Below are 21930 nucleotides of genomic sequence, written 5' to 3'. Positions count from 1 at the left end.
AGAGCGGGGCGCGGGCGGCCGCGGCAGAGCCGAGCCGGAGCCGGAGCTGGAGCCGGAGCCGCTGCTGCCGCCGGGACAGCATCGGGCTCGGGGGCGCCGCCGGCAGCGCAGCCCGCGCCCCTAGGGGCCCCGCAGCGGCCGTGCCGGCAGCCGGCCCCGCAGCCACCTCCGCAGCCACCCCGCGGGAGGCGGCGAGCGCCCAGCGGCGGCGGCTTCCCCACTACAGGGACCCGGCACTCCGCTCTCCTCGGCCCCCGGCGCGGGCAGCTCTGCCGGGCTGCGGAGCGGCGCCGAGTTCAGGGGCTCTCCGCGCAACTTAGGTTAGGCGGCAGGACCTCTGTGGACTCGTGCGGGGCTTCCAGGGCGCGATTGCGTTACCATCCTTTTGCAGCCGCAAAAGCAAATAATTAACTAAACCTAACAGAAATAAAACAAACTCAGGCTCACCTAAAAAAAAAAAGTTAGGATACCTTTTTTTTTTTTTTTCCTCTCTCTCCCTTTTCTTTTACAATTTTATTCCCCATGTGGAAGTCGCTCATGAATCGTGCTCGGCACACTGCATGGGAAGAAGCGGCTTGTGTTTTGGATCGAGGATTTGCTGTTGCAAAGCGGTCTAACTTCCATGCAGTGGGGCAGCCTTCACTGCTGTAACCGCCTTGATGCTGTGCTGAGGAGCCCCTGTAGATTGACATCTTGTGCAGAGAAGGCACTGAAGGTAAGAAAGGGGCTTGGGGGAAAGAGGGATTTTGATATCCTTTTATGTTATAATCTTTTGTCCAGCATCCCCCTTTCAGCAGAGCATCAGCGGTTCATCCAGAATGGTATTAATAGGCTGGAACTGATCAAGTAAAATGAAATTTTGCTCCTGTGAAAAGTACATGGAGCTCACAAGCGATTGCAAAAGATGTATTTATTTTTAGTCTGATAATGTAGCACGTTTATGCTCTCTGCTCACAGCGCGGACAGTGAGCTAACTCGCGGTGCTCAGGAATGAGGAGATCTCTGGTCTCAGTCTCCGATGGGCAGTTTGCATTGGCTGTTGCATTTCAGTGAATGCGTACCCCCCACCGCCTCCCTGGAGCATCCCATCGTCCTGTTTGATTTGGTGGTTTTTGCAGATACAGTGCCTAGTATGAATGAGAGGGGGAGAGGGATGGAAAAAACCCAACACATATGGAACATGTTATTGATGTGATCATAATCCTGTAATGGAGATTGCATTAAATGAGGATTGCATCAAAATGCCTAATGCTGTGGAGAGACGAGAAAGCAAAAACTATGCTGGATTGTAAATGAAGTTCTTTGATTGAAAGATTTTCTTGAACTGTGAAGAGATGTCTGTAAGCTTGCTGTATATGTGAAGTACTGGAACAGGATAAAAACCAGATCAAGCTGAAATAGATTTAATTTACTCAGGCTCTGGTCAGAGGCATTGCAGTGATGTCCAATGAATTCTTGGTTTCAGCTGTGGAGACCACATAAAGACAAGGAGAGAATTTTATCATTTGGGGAAGAGAAGGATGGCTTATTTGTGACTTTTGCCATAATGGCACAAAGCTTAGAGCCTGCTGGCTACAACCAAAGACCTTGTAGGCGATCTGGAAAGCAAAGCATTTATCTCATTTTCCTTTTGCAACCTTGGCATAGTTGCCTGTAAGAAGTAGCTGTGAGGTTTATGTCAAGAGGCAAATGGGGACTTATTTGCCCCTCTTGGACTCCAGAAGAGAGTATAAGCTTCAGAGGGATGAAGTTGACTTATCTGATCCTGTCTTTCTGAGTTTGAGTTGATAATGTATTTTGAGTAATTGTTGCTGCTTATCTCAATTGGCAAAAGAAGGGAGAAGATGTTGAAGTTTATTGAACCAGAGCAGAGCTGAGGACAGGAGATATTATCAACTCACCCTTGCATTCTTTTAGAGCTAAATATTGTTCTGGCATTGAGAACTGAGCCACAAAGAGCACCTCCTTCAAGCATTACTGAAAGGAAACCTAAGGAGAAAAAAAGATTCAGCCAGAGATAAATTTTAACTTTTTCCTTGTCAGCAGTGGAAGTAGCGTTGGTCTGTCCGATTACACGGGTCAAAAGAGGTAAGACAGGAAAATATTTATTTATTTATTTACCTTTAACTCTTCCACACAGACAGACAGACAAAGTTGGTAAACAAATAAACATCACAGAGTGGGAAAGAACCATTTCTTAGAACCACCTAAGTTATAACTGATGCAAGCAGCAAGGAGATTTCTGTAAAAATACTCAATAGTATTCAAGTATAACTGCAAAAAAGCTGGTTAAATACAAATGATATAGAATAAACCAAACCCAAATATCTGATGTTCTCAGAAGGAATTTGTTTTCCCCATCTGAGTTGTGTACAAAACCTGAGGCAATAAATAGCTTCACAGTTCAGTCCCTTTCCTGCTGTATATTTGGCATAAAGTTGAGATGGAAACACTTATTTTAAATAAAACAGAAGCAGTGTAAGCGCATGGAATTCCTCTTAAGCGTTTTATTTTGGCAAAAGACAACTCTTAGTGAATTGTAAGAAATGGGTTTAGAATATTCATGGCTAAACTCCAGGGAGCTTAGTGTTAGCTCAGTAGGCAGAAGGTTCTTCTTCTAAAGAGGTATCTGGAAAAGATGTGTTTAAATTAGAAGCCATATTCATTTGAGACCATTGGTTTCCACATTTTAAAATAACTTGTTTTGCTTCTTAGGGGAATGGTGCTTAATCTGGAAAATAAAACCAGTATTCCTAGCTCACTTTTTTTACAGGAAGAGCAAGCAGTGTGCTTTAATTTTACTTCTGCATGTACAAAGGTTCCAGATTCGGCTCTATTTTTTTATGAAATAACAGCTGAGGAAAAATTTGTCTTTTGAAACCATGGTTATCCATGCAGATCTTGGTCGGTATTTTTGCTACAGAAGAACTCTGCTTCATGGCTGCATTGTTCATCTTTGCAGCATTTCTTTAAATGTGAGCCTTGCTACAGTTAAAGGATAATTTATATTCAGTGTAGTACAGTCTGCTCAGTGGAATTGGCTTTATACATCACAGCCTCTGCAAAAAAGGAGATCAAAGATCTGAACCTGTGGTCCTGGATTGCATTTTGTATTCTGCATGGATTTGAGTAATCTTAAACTGGAGTCATTCACAATCCCATAGTCAAGAATATGTCAGTCTTGCCATTAAAACACCCATTGGCTTGGTACTTTAACACTTAGTTTTGAAGATGGGCTCTAAGCTTTATTTAAACACATTCATATAGAAATATATATATATATATATATTCCTAAGCAATGCAGTAACAATAGTGCAGTTTTAAGTTGAATTTATGGAAAGCTTCATAAAAAATAACAACCTGACAAATTTGGAGATGAAAAGGAAAAAAAAAAATCCTTTCAAATTTGGAAAGCTCCTTGTGGATCCAGATGAGTGCTTACACCTGGACTTTAAAGGGGCCTGGGCTATGTTAAGCAGTCAGTAGGGCTTTTCTTAAAGGAGAACAGCACTGCCTCAAACCAGGAATAAGTCAGAGCTCAGTTTCAGATTGCATTAGAACCTTTGGCATGAGTCCAATTAGCTCTTTTGAGGGTTAAGTTACAAGAACAACAACACAAACCCCCAAAGCTCGTATCATAACTCAGTGAAGTTTTCCTTTCTTCAAGCTAAAAAGAGCTATACAATTTTTTAGTAGTGCAGGTTGCCTGAAACTAGTGTAAAAAGCGTTTGCAGAGGACCCTTGCCAGGTGGTCCACCTGAAATCAGCCCTTGTGGTGATCCATCATGCATCCATCACTGGGACAGCCAGTGGGACTAAGGGTCAGCTTACATGTAAACAGAACCTTTCCTTCTAAAGCAGCCAAAAAAATCTTTTACAATTGTCAATCAGACAGCTATCTCTAGCAGTGAAGTAGTTGCTTCATCTGTGCAGACCAAGTGTATGAATGCTTATAGTAACTCTGTACGTTTCAGGTTAGGAGTCAAAACACTGGTATTAAAAATACTTGTGGATGCAATGTCACAGTTGGATGTGATCCATGGTACCTATATGCAATAGTAGGTTCAGGATCCCACTTGCTGTGTTCCAGGTTTCTTGGATTAGGTGAAAGGAATGAGTATTGGTTGAATGAAAGTTTTGTAATTTAATTAAATATTCATAGGGGAGATGAACAGTCTTCTGCCCCAGCTGCCTCCTTCTGCAAGGAGATCACTGAGAGGAAATGGGGCACAGTTTTCTGTTTTCAGTGCAGCGACGGTGTGGTGACCGTAACTTTCTTGGGTCTTCTGAAAAATCATTCTCCCTGCAAATTATACAGGCAAGTAATATGAAGCACAAAATTCAGGGTGAAAATGGGAATTTGCTCATCCCTTAAGATCTGTGGGGAGACTCCCATTCTAATTATCCAGCAGCAAAGTAAGAAAAATAGGTTTAAAACAATCTTTTCCAGTTACAGTCCCTGAATTACTAGAGTGACTTGCCAGGATGTGTAAAAGCTTCTCCAGCTTTTGCAAATTTAAAAGCTCCACTGAAGGAGGAATTTAAGCTCTCCTTACATTTGTCTTTAAGATGTTGCATTGTGAGTATGAGTGGAGTTAGTGGAAAATACATTTCAGTGATGAAAATGAAGAATTTTTTCACAATCACTCATCAAGGTTTCATATTTGAATGGAAAAAACCCACCAAACTCACCCCACTTGCACAGGGGGTCTCTTGAAGGTCCAGGGAAAGTTAGGGTAAAAATTAGAACACAGATAAAAAAAGATATTGGAATTTAGTCTGCAGATACAATCAAATCATGGTAGTTGTGATAGCAAATAGGAAACATAAAGGGTTTTTAACTGTGTCATAATTAAGCATTTTTATTTGAAGTCTTTTGCCATTGCCTTTAATAAGCGTCCCATTGAAAATTACTTTATTTCAGATACACTTAGAAAATAAATGTTTCCCCATCAACTACATAAGATTTAGCCTTCTTGATCCAATGCGCCCTGAGCCAAAGCTTCCTGCAGTCTGTGAAAAAATTTCTAACAGAACAGGGCCTTTAGGAATTGTTTCTTGCCTTTCGTAATGTACAGCCCTTAACTTCTGTTACCTTTTTTGGAATTAAAAATTTTGGTCTGCTGCAGAATGCATTGCTGTACTGGAGTTTTGCTTGAAAGAATGGCAGAGCCGAGTCTGTTTAACAGCAAGAGCTTTACCAACTTTTCAGGAAAAGTTCTTTTTAAAAGGTTGTTGTTCTCCTTCGTTTCAGTTGTGACAGACTCCACAATGACTATAGAATTTCAAGGGATGGTACATAACCAGATCAGCAGAGAACCAAGTATGTTCTTAGTGAATGCTGAAATTGTTGAAGGCTCCAAATTCAGTAGTGAAATTAAGAACAGAGGCGGCTCTCTGTTTTTAAAACTCACTGCTCTGGGGCTTAATATGGCAGTTCACTATGCTTAGAAACTTCACCTGCTTCAATATCCACCAGAGGAACATCTTGTATTGTGTATAGCATATAGATATGGTTGTTTTGGGAATTATTTTTTTCCTCCAAGCTGGTTGAAAAATAAGATGTCACCGGTGGTGTAGTCTGTTTGTGTATCAGTGTTTATTTATTGTATCCTTAGGGACATAGTTATATTATTTTTGTAATAATTTAATTAGTAATTATGTGCACTTTATGCTGTTGACTGAAGTAGCAAGAAATACATGCTAAAGTGGAAAAACAGATCCAAGTAGAGGTTTGGAATGTTTTAAGCACAACAAAGGTCATTTATTCAGCTACTTACACCATCAATGCTACTGCTCTTTTCTACCTTGTTAAATAAATAAATGTCAATGTTTGGAAACCTATGATCTATTGGATCTATGTTAACATAGGTGGGCACACTAAAGCCACACACAGTCTTGTTTCCAGCGTTAGTCCCTGGCACGTAAGGTGTATGTGAACCTACCATGTGAAAAGAGAAAAATATTTTGGGGATGAGAGAACTGCAGGTTCTGTTAAAACAAACCACAGGGAACAGCTATAAAAGAGTCAACTGCCTGCCTTTAGCCTGTAACTCAGGTTTCATTAGAAGGTCACAGTTTTTGATAATCCTCCCAAGAAAGGCAGTTTCATGACTTTGGGGAGGAACTGAGTTTTATCTCTGCTAATGGAAATCTTTGTTTAAACTTGTGTTTAGTTATTTATATAGGTTTTGTGGTTGATTTTTTAATTATATAAATTTAGAGCTTCCTGTCTTTTGACAAGCAAGTATGAAACTGTGTTTTCTGACAGGCATGTGGTTACCTGGATCACTTTTACTCTTACTTTTTACATAGATTTCTTCCTCAGATGGAGGGTAGCTCCAATAGGAAGTATAATCTCCAGGTGTGGGTTGGATTCACAAATTTGAAAGAGATTTTCTTGGTGTATGATGATAGGCTTGCCTTGTCCACGTTCAATAGCCAAAGAGTGTGCCACAGCAGTCCCTATGGGAAAGTGCAGAGGAATTCCAGTGTTTTGAAACTTCATTACACAGTGACTTAATTGGAAATGTAAAATGCATATATTACTCTGGACTCAAATAATCTGGGATTTGGCTGTAGTAGTTTGTTCAGGTTATAGTTGCCTCCAGTAATGTATAAATATATGTAAGGAATAAGGCACAAAACTAAAGCTATCATTAAGAAGAGTAATGGTTTTACTTTGTCAGTCATTAAATTGACCCTTGAAAATGTTTGTGGCAATGTGTTGTAAATTCTGATCTACAATGCAAGGCAGCACAGGAATAATTTTGGGGATGAAAATTGGGAATGAAATGTGTAAAATTAATTTTCCGTTCATCTCCCTGCCTCGTCCACGTGTGAGACTTTGCCAGAATAAATGAATTTTAGTTAAGAGTTTCATATTAGGATCCTGTAACAGGGACTCTACTAGAGGGGATCACTTAAGTGCTTGTAAGACAAGTGTACCTTCGTGTCTAATTATCAGAGAGTTCTTTCTTTAAATTAATGCTCAGGAGATCTGTACTTCTATAACTTATTAAAGAAAACTGGATATAAAGTAATCAATGGTTTTGTTGTCCTAGTTAGTCTGTTATAATTTTAGAAGATAATTGAGAATGGCCTTTTCCTCTGGCCAAATGGCAGCTGGAGAGGAAAGTATTGATAGTCTATCTTCTATGATTCCACCATAAACTTAAGGAAATAAAATCATGTCAGTGTATATGTGTAATTGTTTATGACATTAGTGAAATCTGAGGAACGAAAGTTGGAGAAGGGTCCTTAGATACTGGAAAATAAGTTAATGGTATATAGTCATTCTGGAATAGCAAGGACTGAAAAATGGAGCTATGATAACATTTTTAGCATTCACATATGCTTCCTCCACTGGCTCGTTTTTCATAGTTAAACTCCCTAAAAAGACAGCATATCCAGGAGAACACCATGAACTACACTTTCTTAACAACAATAAAAAAATTCTTCAAAAGGTTACAGAATTGTGGGCCATCTATTACATTTATTTATTTTTTGACACCATGTTCAGTCACGTATCACTCAGTTTATGTCGTTCAGTCTCCCTTTATCTACATACCCAAAGAAAACAATTTTCACCAACTGCTCTCGAAGTACCCTAAAGAATGTTTGAGATGAGTTCACAGAACATTAACTCAAGGTGTTTCAAGCTGCAAAGGGGGGAAAAAGACATTTGGCACGTTGGGAAAAAAAAGAGAGAAAAAAAAGGTAACTACTTGAAAGAAGAGAATATAAGTCAGAAGGCAAAGATGTAAGCAGTTGGTGCAAAGAAATGCATCCCTGGTGTCTGTGGTCAGAAAGTTTTTTTTCTTAAACAACAAATAAGGTTAGGAGTGTGGAACCTGTATAGAAATGATCTTAAGAAATGATCCAGGAACATCTGGCTGTAGCACTGTGTCAGTATTGAGCCAAGAGCATCACCCAACAACCTGAACTGAGGTGTGAAAGCAAGAGATGTTCTTGGTGGCTAAATGCCAGTGACCCTCTGAAAAGAGTGGGTGTTGCCTGTGTCACTTTTGAATGTATTTTTGAAAGCACTTAAAAATTCCTGCTTTCTTCTCCTGTCCCTAAAAACAAAGAAAATCAAATTCAGATGCTGCTCACTCTTTCTTACTTTTTAAAGTTCAATAATTTGTGTTAGAGCCTAATACTAAAGAGTGGAAGGGTATTTTCTAGTAGAAATAGAAGTGTTATTTTAACATTTAGGTGAAGGCTTGTTAATAACCCCTGCCTCCTTTTTACAACAACGAGGAAAAAAACCTATAAACTAGCAAAGTGTTCATGTTCCTATTCAATGATAGAGAAACTCAGTTTCTTTAGGATCTTTGAAAACAATCTGTCTTTGAAATAACTTTGTTAATTGAAGTTGAGCAGCAATAAACTAGTAATTTTTATCATGCAACTGAGGCAAGACTAATGCTGGCAGAAGGACTTCCATAGTTTGGGTGTACAAATTCTTTTTTCAAAGTGAGTATAACTCTGAAAGAGCCTAAAAACCTTGTCTGCTTTCAGAAATCTTTTGTGTGTTTTGAAAACAGCACCTCTTTTGTTAAAGGCTGGTTGTAGTAGTTTGTACCTCACCCATGTTCTCTTACATTTCTTTGAATATTAGAGACATTAAAACTAGTCCCATCCAATACTCAAAATATGGTGGAACACAAGGGTGATTATTAAAATCAAAAACATCGGTCTGCAAAAAGTGCATACAGTCGTAGTGTCTTCTACGTAATTCATGTTGGCAGCTGCAGTACTTTTAGATTTATGGTATTATAAATGCTAAAAAATCTTGAAAGAAATAATTGGAAAAAGGTTTGGAGGAAGTGATTCAGATGAGGCTGGCAAGTGGTATAGTTTGGCTAGCGAAAGATTTACTAAATTCTGAAAATATAGTCACTTCAGAGTATTGGATCTATCTCTTGGTTTAATCATTGGTGAATAAAAAATCATCCCTTTGCTGATCTGCTGAACTGTGAGACAAGGCTGATTGAGATATTAATCAACCAAACAAAATTACTTTCTGAAAAAATTGGGATGCTTCAGTGATTAAAGTGATAACTTGGTCAGGAAATCTCTTAACTGCTGTATATGTGGATACATGGATAAATAATAATACAGAATGCTGTGACAATGCAAATACTGCTGGCAGGGAACTCAGTTAAAGTGTAAGGAATCTCAAAGAGAGTGAAGTTGAAATGATGAAGTTTCAAAATAATGTTGGAAACAGCTTTGTTAAGTTACTATGGTAGTAAAATACTTGTTGATGAGCCTCTCAGAAGTTACATATACTCAGATATTTCTTAGTCTGGTTTCTGAGGGAACTGTCATTTTTAATCGAATTTTGTGATCCATAAGGACAGATTAAGGATACCATCCATCATTTCCTGAAGCACAGTTATGGCAGATTTTCCTCTTTTTAATGCATACAGCTTTCACTGATGTAGATCGTACAACCTCAGCCATAACTGTTTTGAAGGGAAAAACAAGCAAAATCCTTTGTGGGTTGGTACCACCTAATTTCTTTATCAGATTTTGGTGATTTTATTCACTTCTTTGAAGGACCCTGGAGATGGAAGGCCTCGTTGTAATTCCCTTTTTCTGTCAATATGAAGAGCTACCTGAGGTCCTTGACATCAATGTGATTTTAGGCTGGGTTTTGGATGCTAACGTGTTATAACCTTTACTGTTTTCTATTTTCCTGACCCTAAACTTGTGTATTCATCTGAGTTTCCTTGTGATAAAAATTGTGAATCATTTGAAGCTGCAATCACTTGAGGTAATCTTGGTAGTAAACCAAAAGAAATACTTGATGGGGTTTCTCATTTTGCATACTGCACAAATGTTCACTTAATATTTAGAATAACCCTTGGAAATTTTCAAAGCTTGGCCCAAGGCCCTACACAACCTAGAAGCTTTAAGCAGGTTTGGCCAGACAGCATCTTGAGAGATGTCTTCTAGTCTGCACTTCTCTGTGATAGTCGTACTTTTTTGCTCTGTCTTGCTCCAATTCAGGAGCTTGGTATGCCCTTGCTCTTTGGTTGTTCAAGGAGAAGTGAAGAACAGGACAAGAAGAGGAAGCTACTACTGAACAGAAGAGAGCTATTCTTTTTGTTCATGGCTTTGCATCTCAACATCACTTGCTACTCCCATCTCAGTGTGTGCTACCTGGTGTAGTATTTGGAGGCCTCCTTAAACTGAGGTTATTCAGACAGGCTGCCACTTCAACAAGGTGTCTGCTCACTGGTTTTCTGCAGTGCTGCTCTGAAAAAGTTTAAACTATTGCTTTTCATCTATCATGTTATAGTTTCCTTTCTTTTTCAAAGGAAGAACTGCTGTATGTTTTTTTTCTTCTGTAAAAAACAACTGGAAAGCAGAAGCCTCAGCTTTAGACACTACCCTGAGGGCAAGAAACCCTAAGGCAGATTTTTTCCCCTTAGTTCTGCAAGACCCAAGTTAGTTGACATTCAAAGTTGTAAGACAAACCTGTCAATTCCATTTTTCCCAAGGATTTTCTAGAGTGGACACACATTCGATGGAGTGTAATTTTGTTTGTATTTGTAAAGAGTGTTTTCGTGATGTTTTACGTTGATGGTTTAGTGCTCTTTACTGCAGGAGTGTTGGGAGGCTGACAGGTTGCCTACAAAAATGCAAGAAATGCAGTTTCTTGAGAGGAATTTAACGATGTAGAGGGGACTGTGTTCGTAACAGAATAAAATAAGGTTGAGAGTGGCCAATATTGTTATGGACAGAAATTTAGAGCTTCCACTAGATAAAAGACCAATATAAAAATTCTTTAAAAAAGGATTTTTACTCTTACAGAAGCTCTGACTTATTCTTTGTTTCATCAGGGAATTATTTGTCAAAGCAGGCAGTCAGACAGAAATTGTGTACTGGAAGATAGAAATGAAGGTGCCTGAGTCCAAACAAGCATTCATTATTTTTTGTTGTTTTTAAAGATAGATTAGATTATTTGTTTCAGGTACTTTCCATTTATTTCCATGCTCTCTGTATCACACAATATCATTGGTATGGTTTTTAAATGTCTAAAGGGATCGTAATACTGCATATGCTTAACTGAACAGAAATTTAGGTTAGAAATAACTTCCATGGGTTTCTGTTGGTTTATCTGGGCCAATTTTTAACAGAAATCTCATCAGAATACTGTATGTACTCATTTGGTATGCTCTGTGCTTTGCACTTGCAGTACCATTTCACTATCCATTTTTTTTCTACTGTCTGAACTTTCTTTCTCTTGAAAAATACTTACCTGTGACTAAAATATTTCAATAAATCCCTGCTGTTTGCAGTTCATTTGTAGCTGTTTGGTTATTAACATAGTTGTTCCAAAACAACAGACTCTTTCCTTCAGATTACATCAAGGAAAGCTTCTTATCCTAATTATTTGTTTATCTGAACAAAGCTGTGTAAAAAGCTGTATTATAATTGTACCATTAGATGCTCTCAGTCTGGTATTTTCAGAGCTTTGCAGATGTGGATTTTAAATAAATGAAAAGAGCATATGGTATACAGGGAAATCTTTGGTAGGCCAAGAAGCTAAATCAAAGTTTCCCTTAGTTCTGGGAGGTACTCTACATGTGAGACTGTTTGCCCATCACTAGGAAATTCAATAATAAAGTGCCAATCTATAGTATATTATAGAATTCCCTAAACATGCAGAATATTCTATAGAAAAGGTGTATGCCATAAAAGGAGATCTGAATCATGCATTCTATGCTTGTTAGCATGTATTTTAGACATGGGACTTACATGGGCTTACTTTGAGAAGATCAACCCGGATGGTGCTGAATACAAAAATGTCAATATAATTAGTCATCTCCAGCAGAAAATAATTCTTGCCTCCACTGTGTGGAGGAGGGGATGAACTTGTTTTTAGTTACTCTTTACCATTTAGGCTTTCTATTTTTTTCAACTGATTAGAACATTTATCAATGACTTTTTTCCATCTTGTATTGAGGGATGGGCCACATTATGAGACAAATATTCATAAAAGAAATGCTCTGAAGAACCAGTGTGAACTTGTGGTAATTGAGCAAAAGCTGGCCCTTGAATGATGATCAGGAGTAGGACACAGAACCATACATGGTCAGCTCTGGCTATGAAGTGAGCTATTTAACAGGATCCAAGTGTTAATTCAGGCTGTCTCACTTAAAATATTAGATCTGTTTATTGTAGAAACTTCATGTTAAATGTTCTGAATGAGGCACAAATATATGAACAAAATCTGTTTTGTTTTGCTTTGCTGCAATGACAAGAAAATAGTTTTAGGTAAAAACAAGACAGTATCCCCAAACTCAGAACATATTTATTCTGATCCTTCCCTTATTTGAATCACCATAAAAAATTCTCAAAAGATACCCCACTGCAATCATAGTTAGGCAAGATAGTGCAATTTAAATGTACAGTTACTATCACAGATAATATATATGGGCTGTATAACCATAGGGGAATCACAGATTTTCAATTTCCCCTGGAATGTGTTCATTATTAGAAAGTATTACCAGAGTATTGTTTGTTGTAGGAGAGGAAAATCCTGTTCAAGTTTTTAATGAATCTCTTGAGAGATTGATCAAATTTACAGGTTAAAAAAGCTGAAACATTCTGCTGGGAGTAGTCATTAAAGAGAAGATGAGTGTGAGTTATCTGTACATTTCTTATGAAACAGATATCCTGAAGATTTACCAACCAAAAAGATGTTTCTCTTTAAATGTTCTCTACGCCTGCATTATGTAATGAAATATAAAGTATGATTAAAAGTAAGTCTGTTTGAAGATGAGATGCAGTGTCACTTTGTGGTTTGGAGAAATTTCTAGGCAAGACAGAATCGATCCAGATTTGAAGGGAAGAAGCCTGAGACTAATATTTCCTTCATTAGATTAGAAAAAGCAATACAGTGGAAGAAAAAATCCTTACTGTGTAGTTAATCAACTTGGAGGGCCTTATGTTGAAAATATGGTTTTATAAATAAAATAAAAACAAATTAATAAAAGGCCTGTAGATTAAATAAATAAATTTAAAAAACCCAGCTCAGTCCTCTGATGAGTTACTTTGGTAAATCAAAATGTGACAGCACAGGACTGCTAAAAGGCTTGCCTTTCTACCAGGCACTTCATACCCTTGATTACTCACTCAAGCTTGACTGAACTAGCAGCATAGTGGTGAAAACCCCTCATTTGTGATGAAACGCTGTTTAATCCTTGTTTTTTTTATCATCTGAAGGATTACAGATGCAGTGAAGGGAATGATTTTGAATATACCGCTGAAAGATAAAATGCAGATAAATTTTTCTAAACTCATTCATCAGAAATTGGTGCTTAAAACTTTTAAATTGTTCATCTACGATTCCTCTGAACATTTTCTTGTAGTTAATATCTCCTGCCTTTTCAGAAGGCTCTAGAGCTGCCATGAAGAAGACTGTTTGTAGTTTGGGTGAATTTTGGCATTAGTTTTGTTTTGTTGGTGTAGCTCTTCAGTGAAGCACTAACGTACTGAAAACTTGGCTAACAGCAAAAAGGGAACTGTGTCCTAACTGCATCTGTTGAACATAACAACAGTAGTTTTGCATTCATTCAGCTCCCCAAGGGGTCACACCCTTTGCAGATAATATGCATATCAAACTGCTGCAGTCACAGTGCCTCAGCATTATGAACAGTATGTATTTCAGCTGACACTGCCATTCATGACATGATTTTACCAGTTCAGTACATGACTGAGTCTGGTCTCATTGTCATACTGGAAATATTCAGGACTCCAAATTAAAAATCCATTGTACCAAAAGAATTCATACCTTTGCTAAGCTTTTTTAATATTTTGTAAAGACTTTCTGCCACTGAGGTTTTTTTTTTTTTCAAGATATGTGTGTGGGCTTTTTAATATTTTGAATGTGAAAAGCATATGTATGTGTTTCTTATGTATATGCATGGACATGCTGTGGTCACAGAAATTGTAACTTATGTCCCTGGTCTGAGCAAAACATTAGGTTTGGAGGTTTTGAGCAAGCTTCTTCCTGAAGCATTCCCAGTGAAATTCATCTCTGACCTGGAATATCCATATGCAGAATCCTCTTGAGCAGACTTCAGTCTCAGCACTGTCACAGAGTGACTGACAAGGAAGGTAAATCATGACAAGAATAAGGACATAAAGCCTGCACTGGCTTATGACTGAAATATTACAAAACTTAAAGAAATCGTAGTTATTTATGTAGAATCGTTTTTGTGATGTAACCTGTGATGGAAGATTAACAGAAAGGTTTAATGATGTTTTCTAGTGATATTGTGTTTGGGTAGGTCTTAAATATCAGTGTTGCAACTCAATAGATCTTATGTTCTTTACATTTCCTTCTCACAGGAATTGAAACTGTCTATATAACTGGAAAGCATTTTGCCAGTTTTCATATACCCACTACTACCTTTTTGTGCGTGTTTTTCTCCCACTAAACTTTTCCACAGGGCCTAAGAAGAATATTCCTTGTTATGGAACCAAGAGGTTCCAAAAGATGAAAATCCCATAACTATTTCCTTCAGAAAGGCTTGCAAGGTTTTAGGAAAAATGCCAGCTCGTGCACAGACAGTTTGGCTCTGAGTGCCCAGTGTTAAGGTTAACAAGTTGTAAATAGCTGCGTGTTGCCATTACCTCAAAACCCTGCTGTTTTCAGAACATGATGAGGACTCTAATAAGAATGTTCTTCATTGCTTGTTTGATTTTTTTCATTCTCCTGCACAGCACTTACTGAAAAGTAAGATTTAAAAGGTGGATGGCTTGTGGTGGGGTCTTGATGGAATTCTTTTATCTTACTGACCAGCATGGTAATGATAGAACTCTAACAAATAGATATGTGAGATGAGGGGAAAAAAACAAACCCAAACTTGCTACTGTTTTTTAAAAGAACATTTTATAGGAAGGGATCTGTAATTTTGATTTTTTTCCATAGAAATAAATTCAGTGTTAAGAGACCTGAATATATTTACGGTATGTAGTTTGAACATTTCAGCTATATAAATGTGCATATCATGATTGATATCTTTTGAGTTGTGCTGACTTATAAAAACATGGATTCTCTCTATCACATGTCACTCAAAGTTACAGTATGTGTTTTTCAGACACAGATAAAAATTTAGCTTACTGCATTCAATGAAACAATGTTCTCAGTGTTTAAGACCTGCTTGCTTTGCTTTTGGGAAGGTCTAATGCAATCACTTTTGTATGTATTGCTCAGCGAAGTGGCCAACTTTGGAAAAAGATTGGTAAATGAATCCTTACTAGGATATTTTTGTCACAGAACGATCAGAATGAACTCAACACTGATCCAGGAAGAGTTGGTATATTGACATTTGGAATTCTACATCGAATTCCAAAAGAGAGCATCAGCACTAAGAAACATGAGATTTGGGTATACTGGGAAACAACTGAAGCTTGACGACATCCTCCTATTAGGGTTTTTGTACTCACCATTCATAACAACATGTTATGATTTGATCTGAAGAAGAGTGAAAATGTTCCAAGTACACATAAAATAATCATGTAGTAAAATAATCATATAGTAACATGTAGTAATCATGTAGTACTACAATACTACAGCCATAGTGTTCATGACAGTACCACTCAGATGACCACCCAGGAGCAACAAAATTCTCATGAGATTTTCTTCCATGAATTCCTGATGTATAATAATAAGAAAACAAACCATGCAAACCTCACTGCAGTCAGTTTCTGTGTTAGGAGCTGATGATCACTCATTAATGAATTTTTGCTCATTTTATTTTGGGTGGGGAGGAGGGATGAAGGGAGTACATTGTGTTACTCAGGAGCACTCTGCTTGTCACTAAGATATGTCAGACCCAGCCTTCAGCCTGGTAAGTGCACAGTGGAGCTGGAAAGAACCAACTTTGTAGGAAAGAAACAGAGCAGGGTCCTAGAGGAAAACTTCATAGATGACAAGACATGGTTGGAAAGTACGTGGTTGGAACACCAAAGTACTGAGAGGAATATGCTGCAAATACGAAGGCAAAGTGCCAGGATGAAGGGAAAGTGTTCAAAGAAACGATGGCACTGGAGCCTCGCAATAAGGAGAAGCTTTGAGGCAAGACACTGAAGTACTGAGAAAAATATCAAAAAGCCTGAGAAGTTTTGCCAAAGCTAGCAGAGAACAAGAAGCAAGGCAAAATATTAAATTCTCATGGAGAAGCACCCAAGTGCTGAGGGAAAATGCTTAAATGTTCCAATAAAATGGATGGTTCTAATGCAGAGTGCTTAACAGGCAAAAGCAAAAGTGTGGAGTTGAATAGCTTCAAACTGAATGGATGAACAGAGGAGCCATGGTAGCAGTCAAATTAGGTTTTTTCTTTGAAACTACCTTTTTGGGGAAGCTGATATTATGATTCAGTCTGTTTTTGACTGACGGTCTGCTTATGGCGACATCAAAGGATTTATTTGTATTTTGGGACACAAGGGTACTTATACCAAAGAATAAGATAGCAGTAGTTACTCTAACACTGAAGATTCCTGTTATGTGAGAATATTGTTAAAGTTATGTGAGCAATGCAGAAGTGCATCCCTTTTATTTGCTGTTTAGAATATTTGAAGCAGGAAATTATTTTGGTAAAAACTCTCCTTGGGAAGTTTAAAGTCTTCAAAATCCTACATAATGACACCAACATGCCTTAAGATCAAGGGGCTGTGTAACAGCTGTGTGGCATGTTTGCAATTTTATAGGATATGAATCCTAAAGATCTTCAGGAAAGGTTACCCTAACTCACACCCATTCAACCTTATGTAAAGGGACTGCACAGAAATCCAAGAAAATGCTTTTAATTTAGAGAAGTGTACAGTTTCTTAGCTATTCAGCTGACTGGATAGTCACAAATTTTCCATTGGTATGTATTTTAGAAGTAGCAATGGAACTCTGAGATAAATGGTGACTGGTGTGGAAATTAGCTGAAGGGAAATGAGATACAAGTTGTAGCAGAATAGAAGGCACTGCCCTTCTAGCTTATTTTCAGGCAAAATGTGATGAAACTGAAGAAGGGGTGAGATGAGTATAAAATTCACAGACTCAAATCAACCCTAAGTGAAGTCGTCTCAACCTAGTAATGGCTGAAGAAGCAGAGTGATAACAATTTGTGTGTGGAATTGTATCTATGTAAAACAATGCACGTTTGTCATGGTTCATAGTGTCCATACTACATACACACTGACCATGGAGCTGGTAACATGCCATTGCACTCTGTGCATTTGTTTTCATTAGAAATTGCCCTGTGCCCAGGTGTATAAACTTTGGCTTTATGCAGGGAACAAGCTGGACTGCTAGTGATACTTTATCCATTAGTTGCACAGCTTTTCCATAAAGATAAGATTTTTTAATATGATGTTAAAAGAGATTATTCTTTCCTTTTTCTTCAATTTAAGGGATTTTACAGTTCTGATTAGCGTGTCAATTCTCAGTATGACATAAATACTACTTCACCTGCTCAGACTAGTGTTTCACTTTTCTTCATCTGTTTGTTCAGAGAGCAGATGACAGACTTTCGGAGCACAGAGTATCTTATGTTCCGTGCAGATTCTGGCAGGTTGGTTGCAACAGCACATGGGTAGATGCATTTTGCTCACAGCTTTGATATGAAATATGGAAATATATTTGGATTACCATCTTCCATAATGTCCTCTTCATGGAAGAAGAGGAGTGATGCCTAGTGCAAGGTTTTAAAATGTTCAGAGACTAAATGATATGCAAGAATCCTTGGAAAAGAATGATCTTGGAGCAGCCAAAATTTTCCCTCTTCCTTTCTAGTGTTTGCAGTGTTGGTCTGTATCACTGAACACACTGTAACTCCACAGGCACTGGAAATTTGTGGCAGAGTTACTGGAGATTCAGAGCAGAATTTGTACATGATCCAAATCTCTCTTGGGCAAACACAGCATGCTGGAAACTTGGGAAGAGCATATATTATGTAACCAGGCTCAGCTTCACAACTGGTTTAGAAAAAATGACATTTTGCTTCCCAGAATGAGATCTGGATAAAGAAATTTTGACTTGATCAAATGCAGCAGCTGTTGCAGTTTATATTCAAGTGTGATGCAAATCAAGCCTCCATTTCTGCTCTGTTCCATTCTGCCCAAAGAGGGAACCATTTGTTTTATTTTTTTTTTCCAGAGAACTAGCCTGTGGTTTGATCCCAGAAATTTCAAATTATTTTTTAAATAATTTTTTTTCCAAAAAAATTATACAAGTTCTGGCATCATTGCAATGACACATATAAACAATTTAAAAACACTCAACAATACTTAAGTGAGGAATCTGTGTTATTACAGCCAGCTGCAAAGTACTCATAACTGGAGTATGTTAAACCATTTAAATATTCCAAACATTATGTACAACAGATCTTGTACTAATTCATTATGAAAACAGCAATTTCATTTAATCATTTATTAGCTATTTATAAGGTGTCTGCATATTAAGTATGCCTACAGACTGTTGTTCAACCTGGCGACCAGTGTAATGATTGCATAAGTGTCACCCATGTGTAATCACTAACAATTATTTTTGATGATCACTGTTCTCAGCTACTGGTTACCAGCATGACTATCTGCTGCTGAAACACTCATGTTTAATGGAGTAAATGAGTCATTGACCCCCTAAGATGGGAAAACCCCAACAAATTGCTTAAAACAATACTCAGATTTTAAAATAAGTCACTCTTGACTCATTTCTATTTGATTCTGGAATATAGATTTACTATTTACTACTGTCATAATCAAGACAGTGAAGCAGGTTGCCCAGAACTGTAAAATCTCTGTCCTTAGAGGTTTTCAAGATCCAACTGGCCAAAGACTGAACTAATCTGGTCTGAATTCACCACTGCACATCTTTGCACAGGGGACTGGATCACAGCCCTTCCAAGCACCCTTCCAACATGAACTATTCAGTGACTTCCTATGAAGTCACAGTGGGGAAAACTGCAGAAGGCTATTAGTTAGGTGTTATGTTTGCAAGGTTGTTAAACTTAATTTTACTGTAGAATACAATGCTGGACTGTGATTAAAATGGGAACAAATCCAGAGGAAGTTAATTGTGCAATATTCTGTAATTCTACACTGATGTATCTTAATCATTGGTATTTTTACCACACTGCTGCAGCGCTTTGTTTTTTTATGTGAATGACATGTGAATTTCAGCTTCCCTGCTGTGCTAATGAGCTTCTTTGCTGAGTCTTACTGTACCGTAGGTGTAGGGTACCAGAGAATGCAACTCTTATTAGCAGTCTGCTGTTTGCTATGGATCTTGCATATGTACCTGAATCAGCTTACTTATCTGATGATTAAAGCTTTGAGAACTTTAATCAAGAATTTGCCACCTGGGTTAAAAATATCCAAGGATTTAGGCTATCAAACCCCAGAGCATGACTCTTATCTATGTCCCATAGATACTTACTGGTTTGGAAATAGTGCTGTGTATCTTCCACAAATTGCAAAGATTTTAACTTGAGCTCTAAATAGCTCTATGGCATAATGTAAAATAGCAAGACTGACAATAAATGTAAAAATGTGCAAAACCAAACATATGGCCATCTTGCTAAAATTCAGCTGATCAGGTTCAAGTAATTCCCTTCCATACCTGGCCACATGCTTCTCTGCCCACTGGATACTCCAGGACATGCACTACATTATGTGTAGATCAAAATATGGCTTTTAAATTTTTTATGAATGGAATTATTTATCACATCTGGTCTTACTGCTAAACTGAGTCTTGAAGACTGGAAGAGACCTTGTAGGTCTTAAAAATCTTAAATGTTGCTACTGCAAACACCTCACTATATAGTCCTTTTCAGGTACATGCTTACAGACGATTTCAATCTTATAGAGTGTGAGAAGGGGTAAGAATTTATTGCAAATAGTAACTTCCTCACCTCAGAACTTCCATTGTTTATTTTCTCCTTCCCAAGTAGATAAAGATTCCTCTTGCCAGCACAGAATTTATAAGCTACTGAAGATTTCAAAAGTCCAACAAATTCCCATAGTGATACACAGCTTTGTTCTTTCAACCTTAAACTCTAAGATGCAGATATTTAAAGCTTAGGTATTTGAGGCTGGTTCACTGTGTAAGGTAAACAGACTCTCAGAGTGAAAATGTGGATTATCCACAGACAGTTGGTATTGTTTGTGATGCTATATGCACCTTCATTAGGTTCTGTCTTAGGATATCTCTGTTGTTGCCGTTTGAGTAAAAACTGAGCCTGCATTTGGTTGTAAATGTCTGTACTCATGGATTCAAATTCTCTTTGTCTGATTTACCCATAAATACACAGATTCTGTATAAAACCAATTTTATTTTCAATTGGGAGAGTGAAATTTCCCTCTCCAGGCACTTCAGACTGAAAATAACAAGTTGTTTGGTTTTTTCTTTAAAGAAAGACAATAAAAGTCAGCAATTGGTAAAATTAAATTGGAGCTGAGGAAAATGGTGGAAAAACCAGAATATTAAGACACACATCAGTGTGGGCCTTCCATAATGTGGCACAATATGGCACTCAGTCAAAACGAATCTTGTATAAGCAACAGTGATGGAGCATTAAGTAGTTCAGGGATTAGTGTCAGACTGAAAGAAGCTGCTTGCTTGAAGTAATCAAGAAAACTTACCTGTCTATTAATTGACAGGAACACCTGCAATGAAGTTTTTGTTGCTATTGTAACTTGAAATTAATGGAGAAAATGGTATATATAGTTTTTCCATAGCAGACATTCCTTTGGTCTTTATCCATTGTTTCAGTGTATTCCTATAACTTAAGTATGTTTCCCAAAATAGAAAGGAAGAGGAGATTTTCCAACACTACCAAGTATTGGTAGTATTGCCTAGAAGACACATGCCAGTTACAGGCATCAGTAACTGAACTACCAAAGCTAGCTCATACCCAGCAAGAATTCAGCAGAGTTAATACCAGACAGACTGAGGACAACAAATAATAATAATAATAAAAAAATTTTAAAAAAGGTTTTAATAAATATTAAATATAACCAATATAAAAATATTTCTGTATTAACCTGTCTGGCACTCTAGAGAGAGTTATTCCGGAGAAGTAACATCATTTTACATATATTTTGGTACTCACAAAATGAAGTTTGATCTGAACACACATGTTCTGCTTGTCCTTCCTTTAATGCTCTTCTTATACTGGTGCACTTACTTATACTGGTGCACTGATGAAATATGAAATTAAACAGTCTTTAATGTTAATTTCTGTAACATTAACTTCCAGAAGCCCATTTCCTCAAGTTTAGAATTAACTGTTCCTTGAATGTATGACTGCATTGAATTTTAATACTTAGTTGTAAAAATTATGTAAGCAGAAACAGAATACTGACTACTCAGTGCTGAGATCCTACTACATGTGGAGTATGGGACAGACCATTTCTGAGTAGCAGAATTGGCAACTAGTGTGCAATCCAGTTTCAGTAAGCATAGAAAACAGTTATGACTTTTTATTCTTTCAAAGCAAATCAAAGAAAAGAGAAATCACATTTGTTAGCTTCACAGACCTTGGAAAGCTCTTATTTCTGAAATGCAGTGGAGTGCTATACCCCAAGAAAGGTTTGCCCATCTGCAAGACTTTGTATTTTTAAGGAGTTACACCTTCTGTTACAACTCTGTTAATCTGAATATAGTCTCAGTTGCCAAAGTGTGATGTAGCAAATACTTCCTTTCCTATTTTAATTAAAACACATTGCAACTTCAACCCACCCAACTGCAAAAATGTCCCAGAACCTCACTTTATTTTCTGTTTCTAGGGTAGCAGCACAGAAAAATTTATTTGAAGTTTCATAACTGCTCTCTAATTTGTGGCAGACACTTGGTTCATCATTTTGCCAGATAGATTGTATAAGAGGACTTGAATCAATAGAGGCATCTTAGGC

At 37.6% G+C, this 21930-nt stretch overlaps 1 protein-coding gene across 1 annotated transcript in view; it reads left to right on the top strand.

The window, feature by feature from the left end:
* Positions 1 to 331: 331 nt before the first annotated feature.
* The window catches only part of PCDH11X (protocadherin 11 X-linked), a 315546-nt gene continuing 293947 nt past the window's right edge, over positions 332 to 21930 (top strand). The window contains exon 1 of the mRNA XM_030449023.1: positions 332 to 715. The gene's annotated coding sequence lies outside the window, so the exon portion shown is untranslated. The remainder of the gene's footprint in view (positions 716 to 21930) is intronic.

This window comes from Calypte anna, chromosome 4, assembly GCF_003957555.1.
Source record: "Calypte anna isolate BGI_N300 chromosome 4, bCalAnn1_v1.p, whole genome shotgun sequence".
Classification (NCBI taxonomy): Eukaryota; Metazoa; Chordata; class Aves; order Apodiformes; family Trochilidae; genus Calypte; species Calypte anna.
Note: the sequence above shows the minus strand (reverse complement) of the source record. Positions and strands in the feature narration are given on the sequence as shown.